This window comes from Anser brachyrhynchus (genome assembly GCF_964034855.1).
Source record: "Anser brachyrhynchus genome assembly, chromosome: 2".
In the NCBI taxonomy this organism is placed as follows: Eukaryota; Metazoa; Chordata; class Aves; order Anseriformes; family Anatidae; genus Anser; species Anser brachyrhynchus.
The window spans coordinates 32427233-32446845 of record NC_137695.1 but is presented as its reverse complement, the minus strand read 5'-3'; the positions used below and the strand labels follow the sequence as shown (position 1 = coordinate 32446845).

General features: G+C 39.4%; 1 long non-coding RNA gene across 1 annotated transcript; it reads left to right on the top strand.

The window, feature by feature from the left end:
• The first annotated feature begins 128 nt into the window (after nt 1–128).
• On the top strand, nt 129–18607 carry LOC308190207. Its single transcript, XR_013947008.1, has 4 exons — nt 129–351; nt 14105–14209; nt 15130–15280; nt 15583–18607. It is a non-coding gene; the product is annotated as an uncharacterized lncRNA (long non-coding RNA).
• The last annotated feature ends 1006 nt before the right edge of the window (nt 18608–19613 follow it).

Here is a 19613-nt window from a genome sequence, read left to right as displayed (position 1 = left end):
CGGGCCGGGCTGGGCTAACGCCGCGGGGAGCCGGCGGTGGGGGCAGCGCCTCGGCTCCGCGGGTACCGGGAGGCGCCCGGGCACCACGCCGGGGGAGGCGCGCTGTGGGGCGGCTGCACGGGGCGGGCGGGGTCCGGCCCCGCTGCGGCGGAGGAGGAGGAGGCGGCCGGGCTCCTCCTGGGCCCTGCTCCCCCCCGCACCCCGGGGCTTCTGTGTCCTCCCCCTGAGGCAGTGACCGGTTCTGGAGGGGTCTCTCGGCGTCTCAGGCCTCTCGGCAGCCTGCCCTTCCTGTCCGAAACTGCACCTGTGCCTCGCCCTGCGGTCTCGACCCTCCCGTCAGGCACGGCAGAGGTGTGCAGGGAAGGGTGACGAGGCGTGGTGGCGTGGCTCTGGGCTGGCATCGTCCGCGGGCTCCACCGCGACATTTGCCATGTGGAGAAAGTTGGCCCGTGTGGGCCTGGCGTGGTGGGTTTGGGCCCCTCGGGCGCTCAGAAACTGACAGTATTGCACATTTCTGCAGTGCCGCTCGGCTGTGTTCTGTTTGACCTCTTGCTTTTAGGTCTTTTTACCGGTCTTGATGTTTCTTGATGTCTTCTACTCGTGATGAGGATCCTCATCTTTCTGAGCCCACATTAGATCTCTTTGGTAATGACTGACAGCCTCCAGAATTCCCTTTTTCTAATACCATTTCATATGGCATTTGAAGCGCTTTAGTCTATTGTGTATTACCTGCATTTATTTGTAATCTACATTTATGGATGGATGTATCTTTGCGAGAGATAGGAGCGTCTCCGTTTATTTGTCCCCTTCCAGGAAAAAGTTAGCTCAACACAGTTTAGTTCTTGGAAACCTAAGCAAACCAAAAATTTGTTAGCTATCTTCTGCCTAGAGGCTTTGGAATTTGTATTTGTATTTATGTATTTCCACTTGCTACTATAGAAATTCCACAGTGTTTTACATAATGTTTTCAATTTTTTAAGACTGACTACATATTCTTTCCAATATAGTGCAATGTTAGGTACGATGTCAGATGTTAGGTTTTCTGAAACAAATGCTTTAAACTGTTGTTTCCAAGAGTGGTGAAGAACTAGCTAAGACTAAAAGGTAAAGCTGGTGGCTAAAGAAGGGGATTTGGAATTTGGGCCTGAATGTCATCAATTGCTCAAGGGACACAACAGGTGAAAACTCCAATGTGGACCGCAATGTCTTTTGTGAGCCTCAAAATAAGTCTCAGTTCTCAAAATTAGAAATAAATATGCGACTGTGTGTGTTTCAGCTTGGAGAAGAATCTCATTATTTTGCTTTGATTTGCATTTTAGCTTGGGGATCAGTTTTAAAGTTATTGCTAGATATGGAGTCATGGAGCACCACATGACAGGTCTGGGTCCAAACTGGCTGATGAAATCACACCACACTGTCTCTCTGACAAATGGATGCTCTTCAACCTGATACATACGTTTGTTTCATTATGTACTCTTGTCCTCTCTCTACTCAAAGGAAGCATAGGCATTATAATTATATTCTAGAGGAGTAGTCACTATTTTAATGCTTCATTGGAAACTCAGGAACATGAACTCAGGCTGGAAATGACAGGCTTATCTGAGACAACTTCAAGTTTTGGTGACTGATGTGCTTGCCCTACTCAGTTCCACTCAGTACTAAGTAATATAATAAAGTGTTGCATGGTAATATTCAGGCAGCCTTTATTTTGCTTTTGCTAGATCCAGTATTCCTATGCCATTCCTCCATTATCAACTCTTAATCCTACTGGCCAAAGATGATTTATGGGTTTGACTGATTTGCTGGAGTGGATATGTGTAACAGTTTTTTCATATGTAGAGTTCCCCATTTTATCACTGTCTTTCTGAGTTATTGCAAACATTTACTGGAAGTCAAGGGGGTGAGAAAAGGATGTGGCAAGCCTGCATTATAATTTGTAAGTTTAATTTATAAAACCCAAGGTGAGGTACTGAATTCCTTCAAACATTTTCATCCCTAAAATGAGACTTACATCATTCTTGTAGCTTCATCCCTGCTGGATTGTGAACTGGTGTCTGCCGACCATTAGAGCCTTGATGACCATCACGTACACCTTAATTTACAGTAACTGGGATTTGGGATAGAAAAAGCTTGTATATTTTTCACACAGAAGATGAGTAAGGTCATTTTTGAGAGGGCCACAAAGGTTTTGGAAACCACACAGAAACAGAAAATTCTCTTCCTCATGGTTCTTCATGAGATCAGAATACTTTTATATGAGACAGTGAAAGAAAATCCATAATAAAAACGTCACGCTTCATTTTACATTCAATTTTATGTTCTATCCAACTACTTCCTCACCTGAAAAGTTTGAAAGGCCTATGAGGAGAAAAAACATAAACATTTTTTTCAGTCAATTAGAAACATTGAAAATATTGAAAACAACGGAAAAGCTAATGTATACAAAATTCTGTAACATTCAGTAAACCATTTCTCACAATGATTTTTTAGTGTCGTTAGTACTATGGAAAAAATAGCTTTCTGAAGTTCCATGACTTCACTGGAAACTACCTTAGGTATTAAAAAGCCACTGAGGTACAACACTCATGAAGCAGTACTTAAAACCAGGAGAGAGATAACAAGCTAGTCTGACTCATTTATCTGATGTTGTTTGCCAGCTCTTTGCTGAAATAATTAGTCCTTTTTCATGTATTTCTTTTACTCAACTGTCAGACAGCAGATCATTTTCGTTATCTCTGGCAGTCAACAATTTTCAGTTGTTTTTCCCCTGGTGCAGTCTTGCAACACACCTATGTTGCTAGTCTCATCCAGAGCAGACTGTCAAGACGTACTTTAGAGAGATGACTTAAATTCATCTTCAAGTTCAAAGAAGCAACCACCTGCTTTCTGAGTAAGAAGAGTAAATACCTTAGACTTAGCTGATGTTCAGGCTTCAAGTTCCTTTCCAGTTTTAAATGGAACTCATGGCTCTCTGATTTTTGTCTTCAGAGTCCTGAGAAGTTCAAGTCATACTGCTGTCCTCTGTAGAAATCAATACCAGCTGCCTCTCATCTGGCCCGTTTTCAGCTGTATCAGTCAGATGCTTCGGGTCCCCCTTTTTTTTTTTTTTTCCAAAGGGATTTTGGTTCCTAAAAAAAAGAAATCAACTGGTGCCTCACATTTCGTAAAGAACATCCATGCACTATGTGCCTAAATTATGTGGTCCCTTCTAACCATCATCGTGCAATTCTTTGTATATGCTTTATATATATATACACTAATGCTTACAAGAGTATCTACTTTTGCAATTAGTTGTATTTTACTAGAAAAGTTTACATTAATTTTCTAAAATGTCAAGATTTTCTTTCTTCTCTAATAAAAATATTGGAATTTTGTTGGGGTCTAACTTACTTGTGGTATCTGTTAGTCTGTCTGAGAATTAGTTAAATGTCTTGTTTTGGGTAAGACTGCTTGCGTTTTAGTAAGTATCTTGCTCAGTGGCTCATAAAGATGAAAATCTTAGGTGTTTCAGATTGGATATACTTGTCGATTTCGTTTGCAGAAACTGTTTGCTTTTTTCCCGAAAAAAGAACATTGGTTTGGCTGATCAGACACTTTTATGCAGTTTGTAAATAACCACTCAACTGCTACAGAAGTAGGCAATGTAAAGAAATCAACGCAGACACCAACATTCTAAATATAATAGAGATACTTGTCCTATTATTAAAAATAATGGTTTTATATATACTTAGATATCTTTAAAAATATATTTCTTGTGCACTGGAGATAATTTAATGTGTGATTAGCTCTTTCAGTGCCTGGGCTTTCAGGAATGTATACACATACCTACATTCGATAGGACTATTCAGGTGGTTAAAATTAAACATGTTATTACCCTTTTTTTAGTGCCAGTGGTTAGCCAGTATTTGGAAATTTGTGGGTTGTTTCTTAGAAACACGATAGAGTCATGTATTTTTTGATCCAAACCTATTTGTATGCAGAGAATATAAACAAATCTTGTCTCCTTGGATGTATTAAGTATGAAATGAATGACAGGACCCAGCTACTTGCTCAGAATGCCAAGCCTTTACACTGCCTTTGCAGAGCAGCACTGTGCCCCCAAACTACTTCTTTCACTCCCATTAAGGAAAGGTTTTTAAGTGCCCCCTAATGCTGTGGGGAACTGGATAAAAAGAGGATCCAAGTCAAAGGCTTGGATGTCTGTTCGAAGATTTCCTGGTAGCTTTAGACTAACCAGAGCTGAGCCCTTTCCTCGCTTTTCTAGGCTGTCCTTCATTCTTGATCCCAAATCCTCTGTGCCCTATCTGCATAATCCTGTATTTTCTTGTTGTTCTAATTATTGTTCTAATTGTCTACTTAATTTTCTGATGTTCATGCTTCCTCCTAGCAAACAATGTACAGTTCCACCAAAGAAGTGCATCTGTATTCACATCTCATTGTACAAATCTTAGTTGACAGGTCTGAGCACCTATTTCAGCCTTGCCATGACTATCCACAATTTGGAAGGTAGTTTCTATTCCTTCTGCCATTACTAAGCTAGCAGGCATTAAAATAGTCCTTCACTTACCCTGAATAGAAAATGGATTTTATCCGAACAGGGATAGACTGTAACTATATCAAGAACTGCCCACAGCTCATAAATATATCTAGCTTAAAAAATTCCAGTATTCATCAGTCTTTCTAAAAATGCTAAATAAGTAAAAAAATAAAAATGCTTGGCCTTTGTACTTGGTAAGTCTTATTTGTTGCTTCATAGTCATTGTTAGAAGACAAAGAATGTTGTAAGTGAATATCTTTAGTTCCTAACTGAACTACTTTTTTTAAAAAAAACAAGCTGCATTTAATTTGAGAAGAGGAACTCTCTGAGGAGCACATTAAAACTGACGTAACCATGCTGGTTGGGGTGGACAATTACATCTGGTTTTGTCATGCACTTATTACAATTAACTGCGTTAGCAGATGTAATGGATTGGAGGAATGAATGAGCCTGAGATTACACAGACCTTTCTTACTGTAATGATTCATCAGGTAGGATTTGTTTCAGCTTTCTGCTGTATCATTATTTTTTTATTATCCCACGCTCTATAGTGCTGACAGCGTTGTGATGGAGAACGGGTGGAAGCTACTACTGGGAGCCTGTGTCAGTAAGCTTTGTGCATGGTGGTGATTCACCGATGTTCAAGCACATCAAACAGCTGCACGTGAACATCTGAGCAGGTCTTCCACCATTCTGGTTGAGGGGAACAAAACAATTCAGTGACATTATTATTTCTTGCTGTGGTTTCTTACCTCTTGTTCTGAAATGCCAATACCCAGTAGTTTTTCTTTCCTGAGATCCCATAGCTCAGCCATGAGGGCATTATGAACCAGGATGTCCATGGAAAGAGAGCTTTTCCTGCACAGTTCTCAGCCATGAAGAAAGATTATTGTTGACATGGTCTTGGCTTTTCCAGCTGGGGTAGGTGAACTGTGCTGTAGATGTTTCTGTTGTCTTGATTGACTGAAACGTTGTGGCCACCCTGTAGGATTTAGCTCCATTGTTAAACAGTTCCTCATAGATAATTATACGAACATTGGACAGTTTCGTAATAACACTTGATATTAACATTAAAGTATGTATTTCATATTATTGGTTGACTTCCATGGCTATGGAAGACTGTTAATGGAATAAAAATTGCCCTGTAACTCCTAGGCAGGTGGTGATGAAAGAGAGGGGCTTAGTTATCTGTTATGAACTTTTGCAAATGCAGTATATGCTCCCCCCCCAGGTATTGCTGTCAGGCTCTGCAGCTCCGCTTTCAATTTAAGATAGGGATGCAGGCAGCCTGCTGTTATCAGTTTCTACCTGGCGATAACCTTGTCAGCTCCCTTTTGGTATTCACATATTACCAACCAAATAACACTGGTTTCTGAAAATGACCAGTTCCACTTACATTTCATAATGTGTTGAAAGGAAAAACGTTTGTGACTGAGTAAGAGAAGGAAGGAGCTGTCAACCCTGTTTTGTGATTACTGCCCACAAATGTTCTCACATTTTACTTCAAAAAAGTGTTCTGACAAAAATATTAGCACTAATAGTACAGTATGCATATGCTCTCAGCATATAAATAGTGCAGCTTCATCTGATGAGATAGCTGAGGGCTCTATCCAATGACTTTAGTGAGATGTGAGGTTGCTAGCGCCGCACGGCAGGCACTGGGCACGCGTGAGGAAGGCAACATGCTACACTTGCAATCACATGAGGTACGGAGCACCATCAGTTCTTGTCAAAACCAACCAGTCACAGAGCCTCAGTGCCTGCAGCACTGAGTCTTTCCTTCTCCAACGGACGTCAAGAAATGTTTCTTTATCACGCTGTCTCAGCATCCTCCAACAGACACATCCTACAAACAGCAATCTGGATCAGCATCTTGCTTTCACACAAGAACTGGAACTCGTTTGCCCTCACTTAGACGACTGCATTACCCAAGGCTCCCTGTTCAGGCAGCAGAGAGAGACCTCAGCAGAGCAACGCTTCATTCAGTTGTAGGTGCCCAAAATGAGGTGAGGTAGATCCCACCTGAGGTGTCTGCTGCTTTTTATTCATTCCTTACAAGGTTTGGTTTTATTACATGAAGGGTTACAGGGGAATTTTTATCAGCCAGGTTGACAGGAAATAGCCCTTCTCATTCATAGGCTGTCAAGGAGAGACATCTCTACTCTGATTCTGAATTACTAAAGTTAATATCCAATTAAAAATGCATATGCCATCAAGGCAATGCATTGTGTTCAAAACTTTCAAATGGATACTCTTTCTATAATTGCATCATTTTGCAATTTTAACACTACAATATGGACGCTGACAATACTAATGCATTTGATTTTGTAACATTGACAGTCTCCTGATGAATCTAAATGGCCTAAGTTATTTCAGTGAAAAGACAAGGGGTGTCTTTTACATGCAAAACAACTCCCATTAGTGATTAGCCTATTTTAAATGTCCCACTCTAATTTTTTTGTGTTCACTACTGTGTATCATTCTTTTATTTTCGGTTGTTTGCCACAATTACTATTTCTCAGCTAAAGAAATCCAAGAAGTGGTGCTGACGAGAGGCCCACATTTAACTTTTATCAGCCTACCATTTCTTTCGCACATAGCCGAATAACTTTGTAGAGGTCACACGTACTTGCTGTACTGCATGAATGCCCAGTTTCTGAAAGATTTCACACAATGTACTGTACCCTGAAGAGAAAAATGTACTTGCTTCCTGAATACCACCTATTCTGTAGAGGTAAAACATTCAGGGGTTTGGAGGTGTAGTTACTCCTTTGTGCTAATGATTATTAAAGAGAATATTTATGAATTGTGCAGTGTAGCATCTTACAAGATCTGTGTCATGTTTATACACAAATATATATTATATCCATATGGTCTGCATCATAGAGGTATATTGTGTATATGTTTGTATATATCATATTTATACATAAGTATATATAACATGCACATAATATTCCAGGTTACAGCTGAGACCTGGAATGCGTGCATGTCTCTGTATGAAATGAGAAATTTTATCTCAACCTACTGCGGCCTTTTTCCTGGAAAAAGGAATTTAGGAGTATAATAAAACTCACCTGTACATAACCTCTGTAACTCCTCCTATTCCATTGAGGTACAGTACTAGAATTACAGAAGCAGAAGAAAAATAGAGAAAGCCTGTTCTTTCTGTATTTGTCTTTTGTATGTAAGGCAGAGGAACTATGATCTCTGCACTAAACCTTTTCTGCATGCAGTGTAGCTACTAGAGAATATTCAGGTCTGTTTGGAAATAAGGCCAATAAAATGGCAATAGCATTATTTGTTACAGAACTCATTTTACACATACATCTATTTGTGTAAGCTTGTTCGAATGTGAGAAATGTTATGTTTTGTTTGTGAGGAATACAACTGTGCCATTTAAGTAGTCACTCTAACTAAAACTCCAGAAAATCTTAAGCTCACCTGTAAAGTTTCATATTAAGCAGTGATTTCTTGATTGGCAAGTTTCTATTCATTTACTGTTATTTGTAAAAAATAAAAATAGAATAGAATAGAATAGAATAGAATAGAATAGAATAGAATAAAATAAAATAAAATAAAATAAAATAAAATAAAATAAAATAAAATAAAATAAAATAAAATAAAATAAATACAAATAAAAATATTTGTCTATGTGAAAAAGAGAAACTGATCAATAATAGTCCCTGTAAAAATATGCAGAATATGCCAGGTCTGCTTGTGACTCCTCAGACACTGACTGAAAAAAACAGGGCTCACTTTGACAACCATGAGGTCCCATTAGTTTGTGGGATTTTGGTGTTTTTTGTTTTTTTTTCCCCTGCTGTTCTGTCTAAAACCAAACTTCACAAATACATTTTTCCTGCGTTTTCTCTATTGCTCTTTATTGCACTGAGATCACCAAGCATCTTGATAAATTTAAGATGTCATCCTGTCCCAGCAAACTGCAAAGATAAGCAATGGCTGTTATATTTTCATCCAGAGCCTGTAGACTAACAAGCAACTCTTCAGGATTTAATTGCATACCGGGCATGAATATCCTCCAACCATGCTGCGCATTTTGGGGCCCACGCTGTGGGTAGCAGTGCAGAAGAAGATAGTATTTACCAGCAATTGCAGATAGTTTTCAATGGTAGGCTGAGAAGCTGAAATACAAAGCAACCTCCAAATCCAGCTGTGGGCAGCTGGAGGGTGAAGAGTTTCACAGTCATTTCTTCAGTGTAGAGTGCTGCTTTGGTTTACACCAAATCCTTTCAAATACAGGTTCACAGAATTAAGTATCCAAGTCTACAGTAACGTGTTTTTCCTCCTGATTTCAATGAAATACAGCAAGTCTCAATCAGATCTTTTTTTGCTCTTGGTTTCACAATGCGAACCTTGTAGGGCTTGCTGAGGAGCAGATGCGAATGCTGGAGATGTGATACCTCATGCTGCCAATTCCATTCAGATTCCTTCACCGAATGGATGGCAAAATCCAACCAAGAGGGCTGGAATGGGGTTCTGGGCAGGGTGGGGGAACCAGGGGAGGGAGGCAGGGGCAGTAGAGCCTGGCAGTGCCCCCAGGGTCCTGACAATGCAAAAGGGCTTCCAGACATCTGTGCCTTCACCTGCTTTAGCACTGACATCAAGGAATGAACTAGAGGGGTTAAATTTCTCCTTCTCATTGAATGCCTTTTTGACCCAGGTGGCCTCTGCCACCGCCCTGGCACTAGGAGCAGAAATAGTGATGGAATGGCATTGTAGCCTTTCCTTTCCCCAGCATCAAAGGCAGTGCCATCAGCTAGGACTTGTAAGTCTTTTTAATGTGAGAATTTGGCAGTCAAGATTTTGAACAGGTTGGGTATAGAAATACTGATATCCCTGGGCTTTAAAAAGATCTGTCTGCCCCGAAGGACAGACATTTATTGAAAGAAGGCTTAAAGTGCATCCATCTAAAGATGAATGTTTTGCTATTGCATTTTAGTTTTTGTCAAGTTCAGTTAATGGATCCATTACAAATATTATCCAAGAATACGCTGCTTATCTTTATGGAGGATATCTTTCTTCTTTATTTTTTTTCTGTAATTAGAAATGCATGAATACAAATAGGAGAACAAGTCTGACAAAGCCTCAAACAATTATAATCCTAAAAATTAGTTTCCTGACACTAAAAGGGGCTGAAATTGCTGGTATTTCTAATTTTCTGAGAGGTGCTATCACAATCAGGATTATTGCATAAAACTGTAAAATTAGATGGTGTGAAACCAATTACTTAAAGATTACCTTTTGAAGTAACTAACTCTTTTATTCTGAATGCATACATGCAAATATGACATTTCCTTGAAGTTAAAAATGCTCCAAAATACTTCTCAAACAGGCAAACTTTTTGTAATATTATCAAAAAGGTTTCACCGGTCAAGTGAGTGAGGAGAAAGACTGTCAGGTAGAATTTATTCACACACAGTAAGTTAACTTCTGAAATCAAGAGGAGACCTAAGAAGTCATCTCAGTTAGGAACTGAACGAATCAAAAAAAGCTGTGGCTGTCTTACATTTTAGCAGCTTGTGGGTAAATTAATTATGTATACCTGAGGCACCCCGTAATCTTTTGCCCCTTAGTATTTTTTAGGCAAGTGAATAGACGGGAGGATGCCTGGGAGTGTATGGCCCTATTCATGAAGAGCTCGGAGATGCAAGACACAGGTCCCTGTCTCAAAACAGTTTTCGTGTAGAGTATAAATGAGCCAAATAAGTCTGTTGTTTTCCCAAATGAGGCAATAAATGCTGATGTCTTGAAGCATAGAAACAGTACATTTATTTTCACATTTGTGCAATAGCAAGCTTTTATTTGGATGCATGTCATTAGGGCTAAGTGAACGGTCTGTAACCGGAAAGAAACAGGAGAGCTACCCATTCAGAATTCAAGGGCTTAAGCTGTGTTACTCAAGGCAGACTTTCACAAATATTTCTGAGTGTTTTATGATCTTTCGGAATGAGCACAAGTTCATCTATCTCTTAGTTACATAACACTGCCACTTTTATGAAAATAGAAAGTAGAAAAACTTCAGCTCTGCAAAAGGTATAGCTGCCCACAGTGTTCCAGTTTATGGGCTCAGTCCTCCAACGCAACGAGCACTTTGGTCCCAGTCCAGCAATCTCAAGTAGCTGCCTTGCAGTATGCACGTGATTAATTCTGCTATGCTACACTGCTACAGCTAAATGGAAGAGTCACAAGGTCCCGATACCGTAGATGACATCTCTTCTTTACTATCTCTCGGAAATGTTAGAATCACACTTACCGAACTCACTGGGATTTTATACGCCATCATTCATAAAAATTAGTCTACAGCCTGCCATATTCAAGTGTGGGAGGACTACAAAATGGGCAAACAGATTTTTTCCTTACAGGAGATGCTGCCAGAAGCTTCAAAGGATTATTAGAATTTGGAGCGGGGGCTAAAGGAGGTATAGTTCCCCTCTCTACTAGCTGCACATAGCGTAGCATACGCCGTACGTCACCTAGCTGGGAAATGCTGCCTAGCCCTTTCCCACCTCTTTACTGAGCTTTGCAGAAAGGGTGAATGCAAAGCTTGTCAATGTCAGTGCTGGTTAGCAGAGTGAGGCTGGTGCCGTCAAAAAGGCTTATGCTGCACTCGGAAAACCTGACATTTAGGCTGCTCCAGCACGCTCTCCCTCGGAGCTTCTAAAAAAGTTCTGTCTGACCCTGCCAGGACTCTTCCATGGCTCTGGGATTTCTCTTCTCTTTCTTCTCCCTATGCCATTGGAGCTGTTAACATCAGAAACACTTTAAAATCCATGTCAGGCTTGGCTTTAATGACACCTGTGTAGTCTATCATCATATGAATTGTGCTTTGTGATGCACATTATTATTACTAATACTTCATCAACATTTTATGCGTCTCACGATGAATGTGGGCTTCTGCATTATCCCATTTTCTGCGTGCATCATGAAGCGGCTCCCTTCAATCATTATTGTTACCATCTATGTTATTTGCTTTCTTACTATCTATCCATCCATGTATAATATGACACATTTCCAACCTTAATCTCAGTATGAAAACACCGAGAGCTTTAAAAATTTCATACATCTCCAGAGCACTGAAGGTTACATTTTACCTAAAACAATGTTCAGATGGCTGTCAAAAAGGAAAGTTAAAGTGAAATGTCAAAAGCTGTAAGGATGAAAAGCTGCACATGGTAGATACAAGATTCAGTGCACGGTAACTCCCTCTTAATAAACAAGCAAAGATCTATTGGAAGGAAAATTTCCTTGCATTTGAAATTTAACTGCCAACCATCCACATCCTACACATAACTGTCATAAAGGATGTCTAAATCTGTCCTCATTTATAACATGTGTTGTGACAAGATTTGACAGTCTCTGAAAGAGCTATAATTGCCACCTAAACATCCAGCATTTTGTCAACTGCGATCGTGTTTAGGGAAAGCATTTATTTCACTTAAAAAAAAAAAAAAAACTAGCATTTTTTCTTTCTGAATGAGATGACAGATTTTTTTTTCTCTTTTCTCATTAGGGGTTGCAAGTCAGATTTAAGGATTTTTGTTGTTGTTCCTTTTTTCTTTTCAGTATTTTTCCAGTGACAGAAGTTGGAACTTTTCGCACTGAAAGAATGATGATTAGCTTGAGGAAACCACAGAAATTGAACAGAAATATTGTAAGCACATCTACAAAGATACTGACACCACTGAAAATTTCAGAACATCAACCTGATGTTGATAGGCACTCGGCTGAATATCACTGCAGGAACCAAGGTGAAAGAGAGGAAAGAGGATCCAAAAGGATCCCAGTATTTGCCATTTTGTTACCCTGAAGAAATGCTATGTAATTTCTGTCCACTGCATATAGTCTTTCTGACGCGCACATAAACATCACTGCAGGATGGAGACAAGAGCTGTTCCTCTAAGAGCAGAAAGCAAGCTTTGGATGAGGGAAATGTGATGCTTTTGGGGCATTAACAGCCTGTACAGGAGGGGCTGCAACCTAAGCTCAACCTAAACTCTTACCAGGCCAGAGTTTGTGTCTTAATTGCTTTCCTGAAGTACTGAGCACTCAAAGTCACCACTACCACAGCAAACACTCCCCAGCAGCGTTGTTTTCATTCGCTCTGGCAGCACTCATGGTTCTTTTGTGTTTATTTTCCTAAAACAATCCAGCAGTCCAATTTGATTCACAGGAACGCTCACAAAAAGTAAACAGCGAGCTGTGCTTTTGTGAGCACTGGTACCAGAACTGGTAGTTTTTCACAGGTGATTGATGTCGCGGTGACACAGAAGCAGGACTGCATGCAAAGAGGTGTCCCCAAACCCTACATGTAGCCTTGCTTGCCTGGCCTGCCCTTCCCAAGTGCACTGGCACTAAGAAATGCGTGCTATGTGGCCTGTTTATACCGTGCTGCGATGGGGCTTTAAGGATGCGCAGGGCAAGCTCTTCCTCTGCCGGCTGCAGGGGTCAACAAATGTACTAAGTCTTTCCTCCTGACCGGAGTTTGACTTAGAACTGCACTGGGAAGCCAAAAGAAAAAGACGTGCTGTTTTGCTGTTGGCTTTGCATCTGTCTCAGATTATATATTCTGTATGTATGAAGAACTTTCCAATGTTCTTGATTCAGTGGTGTTGTGTGCTTAGCACAGCCCGTCTCCTACCCATGTGCTATTGCTCCTCTGTTGCAGATAACACAGTGGAACTTTTTACTTCTATCCTTAGGTGGCTACTGGGCTCAGTGGAAACTGGAAGAGAAAACATTAGCAATATAGGACAGAAGCAGGTGCTGACACTGTGGTCAGATATCCAGCAGCTTCGGGTGTCTGTAACTGAAGATAGACAAATGCCTCAGTTATTTGCCAATTAGTAACACCTTCTAGGGAAACAAGGGTTTCCTCATCTGGCTATTGATCTGCACTACGCAGTTTTTAAGCATTAGCATCCTGAATGGCCTAGAACCACATTGTTGGTAGAGAGAATCTGGAAAAGAGAAAGAGTAGCACAAGAGGAGGGACTGAAGGGACTTTCTGGGGGAGCGAGGATAAGGAAGAAAAACCCAGAACACATGCAGGAACCTTGGCAGGGAAACAAAAGGGATATTGGGCTGGGATTCTGCGAAAAAGGGCGGGGAGTTCTTGACAGGGCAGTAGACAGAAGGAAGCAGAAGATTTCAGGAAACCTTTAAAATGGAGGGGAACAAAAAATGGCATGCAAGGATACGAGGAGTCTCTGATAAATGCTCAGCACCTACCACAACTGGAAAGTGAATGACAGAACCCTTTTGATCTTAGAATTCAACCATTCAGATTTTATCATCATACTTATTGCCAAAAAGTACCCATAAGGAGAATTGATTAAAAAAATGAAAGATATTTTATGTATTCTAAACAGGTTGCCTTTCTCTGGAAGAGAAAGAATATTTCTGCCCTTTACTGGTAAACAACAAGCAATTTTAAAATATTATTTGAGTTTACATTTTTAAACAAGTGTAACAGCTGTGTAGTTATTAAACAAAGCATTGTTTCTTTCCCCATCTCCTTATGATTCCTTGCATTGTCTATTTTTTCAGGTAGAATCCCACCCTGCAATGGGAACAAATCCAGGAGACAACAGCCAGCAGAAGGAATTTTTGTGAGGTCCCTTCTGAGAGCATTTCCCACATGACTCTGTCAAGGTATGCAATTAATATAACACCATAGGTCATATTTCCAGCCTTTCCAGATAATCTGGCATTCTCCCTGGGGTACGTGTGTCTGGTTAGCTGAGTAGGGAGGAAGAGAAAGTCTTTGATGTGCGAACCCGAGCAGCCAGGTCAAGGAACACAGTTAAAAGAAATCCTGCTTGTCCTAAAACAATATCCTAATGACAGCTAAATAAAGGCTTTTGAATTTGTAATGGGAGCTTCCATTAAAAGAAAACTTAAAAAAAAATAATGGAAAATTCCATTCCCTACTCCGGTAGAGTTTTAATGGCTGAAGCCTTCACAGCGACAGAGGGTAAACTGTGTTCCAATGCTAATGTTTGCGTGCTTATTATTCCACTGTAAGAGACTGGTAATCACTATTTGCATTTAGCTTTCTGGATCGGAGGCATATTATGCCATTTCATCTGAGTGCACCTTTTTCTTAATACTGAACAGCAAGCATTTGGTTGTAAGAATAAGACTAAAATAGCTGTTTTTACGCTTAAATGGATGAAGTTGTGCAGCTCTGAATGCTAATCAGCTGCAGGTAAAAAATGTTTCCTCTTGTGAGAGTTTGCTAAATGTGCTAGCTCGAGCTAAAAATAACCAGCTGACCTGCCCTCATCACAATAACCTTGCAGAACTTGTTTCTCCTTGCATGACTGAAGAGCAGGTGTTATAGTCATATATTTTAAGGCAGAAAGAGGTCGTTTTGCTCATCTAGAAATGGGATTAATACCAGAACACGTTTCTGTACCTGATGTGGAAAACCTGCTTTATGAAGCAGCATTTGCACATAAAAATCATTCAGATGCAAGAGTCGATTGAGGAATTCTCTGATTGTTCTTTGTAACAAACCACCACTGTATTATTATATGTGCTTAGCATTCTTGTACGTTGCTATGATACAGAGACGCTACCTTGAGGCAAAATGGTGCCAGCAGGTTACTGACCATCCAAGCAGCAGAGGGCCTGACATTCACTATCTGCTAGGAAGCGATGGGAAGGAGTTTTGGTGCTTGTCAGAGGCTGCGTCCCTGCAACGAGGCTTCTCCATGCGAGGTAAAAGCTGGTCTTGATGGAAATGGAGAGAGGCTTGCTTTCCGATCCTCACAAAGGTGCTGCAGAAAAGCAAGAGTTGGGAAATACATAAAATACAATTAAGATTGTCAGATTCAGACATATACCCACTAGAATGGGCCAATAATGGATTAACAAAGAAGAAATTGCATTTAAACTAGAAAAAGGTTATCTGAAATCCCTGTTTCTCGAGTCCATTTGCCCCCCTTTCATTCCCTCATTACAGGATGACTTAGCTGCTATTTGAAAAAAGTTTCACCCTCTGTGTGCTCATTCTATTGCAGGGAATGCAGCTGCAGTTGTTTATTGCTCTTAAATACAGTGGAGATGGTACTTTGTGACTAGAAAGATGACTACACAAGAACACTGGCAACAGATTTGTTTTGAATCCTGCTCTGCAAATGATGTCTGTAAGGTGAAACTGCATTTCATTGAAAAATAGTGTCATGGATACAGGAGTACAATTTGTCTTTATCATGTTCTTTTTTTATGTGAAACTTGATAAACTTGGAAGTGAATATTTTCATACACATGTCAACAATATTAAGTGGAATGCAATTTCTTTTCAGTAAAATGCTGTGGATGCTGGAATTTAGGAAGTAAAAGATATGATCACAAAAACGGGGCTTCAAGAACCTCAAGATGTTATCTAGCCCATGCTCCTGTTAGATCCGCTGTGCCTTAGCATTGTTGAGAGAGGTTTTGCCTTGCTTTGCTCTCAGAAACATCTAATCACGATGGTTACACAATCTCCTATGACATCTGTTTGATTACTTAATAATCCCTACACTTAGAGTGGACTGGTCTAACTGAAGCTTTCCTCTGACGCCTTGCAGAAAGGCCTATGCAGTTTGGTGACCCCGCTGCAGTCTACAAGACAGACACTGCCCTACACCAAGCAGAAATATCTCAAAGCCCCTACCTGACAAAGTAGCCTCCAGGAGCTTCTGGGAATTATCAGTGAACACTGTGCAGATCCTCAGCTTACAAAGCATGACTTTTACAGCTTAGTCCGTCCAGAATGCCAGCACCCCATTTATATACTAATGTTCTGTCTTTGCAAAGACATAACACAAATAGTGTACTGCTTGCAACACAAGCCACCCACCACGTTACACAAAAAGAGACAAAGCTGATGGTAAAACCATTTAAATAATCACTTACCATTTTTAAAGAAATTGAGACTCAGACTGTGGTTTGAAGGACTGAAAATGAAGAAAAAAAAAGCATGTAAAATAAAAAATATATCTGACCATAAGCTTAAAACGAAATACTCTATTTGTCTTTTTGATTTCTGCATATTTCTCTGCATCACCTACAATCCTAACAGAATATTCTTTTGGAAAGCTGGATATATGTATTTCATTGCTTTCCTCAAGTAACTTCTTTATTCTCTAGATTCTTTCTCTCTGCTCTACATGCTGACATACAGAATGGAGACTCCCAATTCCCACTTTTCATAATATTTTGGATTCAGTCAAACTCTCAGAACAAATCTTAACATTCTTGATGTACTTAATATTCCACATATTAAATACTATAGAAAATATTAATTACAGATACATCTAATTAAGGCTGTCATCTCTAGTGTATTCTTTGCTAGAGAACAAACAGGTCTTGTTTGGCTCCTCTGTGATGAAGGGTATCAGAAAAAAAGAGATAGGCTTTACCAGGCACAACTGTGAAGAGATGCTCCTCTTTCCCGTCTTTCAGGTACATACATGTTCATGAGAGGTCCCTCTCCTACATTTTAAGTCCCAAACTATTTGTCCAATCACCAGTGCATGCGGAGAATAATGCATTCTTTCCTCTCCGTGAGTCTTCTACATCTTTGCAGAGTTAAGTGTCAGTGTATGAGCTTGTGGAGCACAACGATATCTGAACTCTTCCTACTTCTTTGCAGGTTTTAATAATTCTTAGACATTTTCCCCATAAGAGACCCTAAGCCTATTAAAGATCACATTCCCTAAAATCAAGTGTCTTGAACAGAGCAGCTGCTGAGTCTCTAAATACAAATCCCATGTAGATATAAACCCTCCTTCATATTTTCTAGAATTTTATCTGCCTCACAGAAAACTGCAAATTTTGATTAAAAATTACATGTTTGCTTAAGTTTGAAATTTCTGTTTTTTCAAGAGTGTTTAGGTACTCTTTTGAAGTTTGGGATTAAAGTTACTGGCATTTTCATTTTTTAAATTATAAAGGCAAATGACAGTCCTGACCTCTCAGTGGACATGACCTGTACTCCTTGATCCCTTCAGACTCAATAGTGGTTGCCTGTTGCCAAAGTTATTTGAGATTTCTTAGAAGAAATCTGGTATATAGCTTTGTTCAAGCGTGAACCTTCCGAGGAAAAAAGTAATATAATTCCCAGACTCAAACAGAAGCTTTCTGCAAACATGGCAAGTGTTAAAGAGATTGAATGGAAGAAAATAAAGGGTTGAAGATTTTGCAGCTCAAATTATAATTTCTTGAAAGAGAAGGGCACCTGGCCTTGGAAGTTCCATAGTCAGATACGATGGTGGTTCACATACAACATGGGGCTTAGTATGCTTTGATTTATTTCTGTGAAGAGAAACATTTTTTAAAAGCTGTAAACAAGTAACATGATAGACTAATTAGTCATGCAATACAGCACTGCTCTTCCGTAGTTTATTTTCAACAGTAATATTAATCACTACAGAGCAGATGTATTAAAGGTGACCTGAGGTTAAAACAGAGAATACAAAATAATGAAGTAGAGCAGTAGCTGATAACCTGGAGAACTTCCTGATTTATAATTCTGAGAGAGGTTGTTGTGGGTTTCTGCATCAACTTCACCCAAGTCTGTTTTCCCTTTCATCAGACGGTCTCTGATCATGGGGATGTTTACTTTGCATTAATTTTATCTGCCTTTGGAGGTAATGTAACTCTGATAAGAGTCAATTAGTTTTGCACCATCAAGAAGAACAATGAATTGTGACTTGGCAAAACAAAGATAAAATTAACCATTTGCCTAAATGGTGCTTTCTCATTGTTGTTTTCTCATAAGGCTTGTTCTGTAACGTTCAGCTCCATGAACAAAATAGCTCAGGATATGCAAGTTTACCTAAAGTAAAACATGTTCTGAAAGGAACACTACACTAATGTAGCACCACTGCCCAGTAATTCAATGCTAATTTTCCACAAGCCATTAGATCTGTCTACAGATTGTGTTTCACGCACATGAATAAGTGATGCAGTGAGAAATAAGCTAGCATTTCAGTTCTTGTGGCTAAAGCTTTTTAACTAAGAAGTAAAATGAGTTTGCTGGGAGATGCTTTTTCCATACAAATGTAACAATACTATTTTTTACAAAAATATTATTGCAAGTCTTTTGCAGAGGAGTAAGTCAAATTGCATGCTGGAGTGAAGCAAACTCAAATCAACGGACAGAAAAACTCGAAAACATTTTTGCAAAAACAACATTTATGGAGGAATCCAATATGCAACTAGATTCTCTGAATTATAACCACAGCTGTAATACAGGTAAGTTGTTATTCATATTTACAAGAACTATGAAAAGAACTAAGCATTTTAGATGTTAGTTTAGCATAGCGTCATATTTATAAATGGCATTGGGGGAGGCATACACCAAAACACAGATTTCCTAGCAAGTTATTGGAATGTGTGTCAACCATTTTATTTTTTTTAATAGAGAAAATGGAGAAGACAGATAAAGGGAGATTCTTCCAAATGTAATTAGGAGCAGTAAATGGTAACTAGTAAGAATAACACGGTTTCTGTCCTTGTCAAGTTGGATGAAAAAGGTGAAACTGGAGTTCACAATCCTTAGAAAGTAAAGGGTGGAAATTAACAATAACAGGTACACTTCAGTAGACTCAGAGATTTGGTTGATACAATCATAGTGGTGTACGGAAATCTAAGAAAAAAAAGATCAACCTAAGGAATAAATAAATAAATAATATAAAAAGACCCTGGGGGAAAAAAAGGGAAAAAAAATGTAAGCAGAAGACATACTTCCTCAGATAAATGATATTAAACAAATATATAAGCACACATATACATTATCCCAAAGCAGAGGAAATATAGTAAGAGTAGAAAGAAACATACCAGCCTAAATCATGAATTCCTCAATAAACTCAAAAATTTGAAGGAAATATATGATGAAAGAAAGGGAAGAAAATGGAAACTGGGTTAACTTGTAATTATCAGAATAAAAGAACACAGATATGCAGGGCAAAAAACAGGAACACAAAATAAATGTAAATAAAAGGAGAAACCAAAGGTAACAAGAAATAATTTCACAAGCAATAATAAGGTGATGAGCAAGCAA